This window comes from Lygodium microphyllum, chromosome 1 (assembly GCF_053477565.2).
Source record: "Lygodium microphyllum isolate KBCC chromosome 1, Lygodium_microphyllum_v1.1.10, whole genome shotgun sequence".
NCBI classification, from domain to species: Eukaryota; Viridiplantae; Streptophyta; class Polypodiopsida; order Schizaeales; family Lygodiaceae; genus Lygodium; species Lygodium microphyllum.
The window spans coordinates 186,175,007-186,177,497 of NC_141135.1; positions in this window are offsets into that span (position 1 = coordinate 186,175,007).

Consider the following 2,491-nt stretch of genomic DNA (forward strand, 5'->3'; position numbering starts at 1 on the left):
TGTTAAAGTGTGTATTTTAGAGCTCGTTTCTATGCAAAAGTATCATAAAATCTCCCTATATTTGTGCAATCAGTCTAAACATAAACGATAGGGGTGTAGGCCTAAAATGGAAAGATGTTTGATTAAGTTGCTAATTTCTTTGTACATCTTAGCATATAGGGTGTGGTTTGAATAATTTTTAAGAGGTTCAACATCATAAGATAGCATGGTGTTGTTTCTTAGCAGTGCCACACGACAAGGTTAGACAAATTTCATGAAAAGATTATTTGTGTACTTCATATTGGCTCATTTTTAGTTAAGTTTTTTGAGCATAGAATGTCATACAATTTGCATATGCAATCTAAACATAGTATCAAAATATAAATTCCTGGATGCATGGCAATTATATGTCTAGGTGATAACCAATATTGAGAGTGTAAGATTCCCCTTTGTTGTAGGTTAGTTCGATATCTTGGAAAATTTGAGTACATGAGGAACATATACAGTCTCTTGGATTGTTATGTTCATATTATGAGAAGACTCTGTTACATGAGGAACATATACAATCTCTTGGATTGTTATGTTCATATTATGAGAGGACCCTATTACATTCATGTTCTATGTGTAAGACGGCCCATCTTGGGGTCAATCTCCAAGGTGTAGGAGAGTCACAGGGGCCACAGCATTCTATTGTTGGGAGGAGTTCTTTATGTGTGTGAATAGAGGTAGTGATCACCTACATGTTTGGGTACTTTCTCTATGGAGTTGGGAAGGGCAATACCGTTGGACTACAAGCGACACAAACATGTTTATTTATTTGGAGTGTGAATAGCCACCCGATGCTTGGCCGCAAGGCCATGAGAGTGGTTTGGTGAGCTCAGAAGGCCGGCTGGAGCCCTAGAGCCAATGTCAGGCCCGTTTTAGGTCTGGACACTTAGTTACACTACCTAAATCATGGCCTAAATATTAATGATTTTTGCTTCAAGTTATTTAATCAAGAATGGTCATGACGATAGTAAGTTGCATGATACTTTTCAAGACAGCAATTCTATACTAATGAATATAATATGTACTTCTTGTGTGCATATTATCCCTGAATATTAATTGCTTAAAATGACTGTGAGTTGACTCAAGAAGTTATGTGTAGCAACAAGTTGATTTTAGGTAGTCTAGTGTTTTATGTGTTTCTATTGTGGTCTTGAGAGGCCATAACACATGACATATGATCTAGCACTAATTATGACAATGACCCATTGCATAAGCATTCACTCTCGCTAAAGTTATCACTATTATCTATTTGGGGGGGGGGGGGGGGGGGGGGGGGGAGGGGGGGGATTAAGCACATTTCTCAAACAACTTAATCCCACCTATATTATATGCACATTTTTGTCTTAGTCAACTGTATCATTCTAAATTTAAAATGCATCCCTAGCAATGCATTTTTTTTTTCATGCATGGAATTGACAAGATAACATCTAAAATCTAGCCTCTAAATTCTAACTCATCCTTCATTCTTATCATTTTACAATGATATTTTTACAAAATTTCCTCTCAAATTTTAAACAAAAGTTTGTGGAAAGACTTACATTTTTATGGATGATATTGATACGTTTGGATGTGTTGAAAATATCCAAGGATAATGCCATGTCATCCTTGCATCTCTATAGCATCATGGGAGTGAAATAGAGAGAAAAAGAAGGGGGTGTCACACCTCCCACGTGTGCACATCTATGATTGTCATCTTGTCCCAAACTATTGTCTTCTTTCTCCCTCTTCCTTCACACACACACACACTCTCTCTCTCTCTCTCTCTCTCTCTCTCTCTCTCTCTCTCTCTCTCTCTCTCTCTCTCTCTCTCTCTCTCTCTCTCTCTCTCTCTCTCTCTCTCTCTCTCTCTCTCTCTCTCTCTCTCTCTCTCTCTCTCTCTCTCTCTCTCTCTCTCTCTCTCTCTCAAGGGTTGGTAGGGGTTGGTTTTAAGGGGCAGATGGGATCTTTATATAGGCTGTGAGGAAAATTGTTTAATGGGTATACACACACTTATATAATTTTTCTAGGGACTCATGATGTTGTGCATGATGGGAGGAGAAGATGTATGCCCCTATTGCATGGCAGCTCCTAATTTAGGGAGGAAAAGAATAGAATACAATAAGGGTGTTAAGAGAAGAAGGTGGCATGCCTTGACTATTAGGAAGATGGAGTTTTCTTTTCTTTTCTTTTCCGCGGGGATGATGCAAGTTGAGGTCATCTGGCTATTACAAGCCACCTCACTCCCCCCTTATCATCTCTCGAAGGCTTTAATATTTAACTTTTTAATGTATTTTTTAAAAATGATTAATCAATTACTAACTAGACTAACCTAACATCTTACCTTACTACTCTAACTAACCCTGCTAACCTTATTGACTCACTAACCAATATTAACATTACTAATTCAATAATTTATTACAAGGCTAGTTCGGTTTTATATTATCACAAAATTTGGAGGTATGATTGTGTGTGTCACAACTAAAGT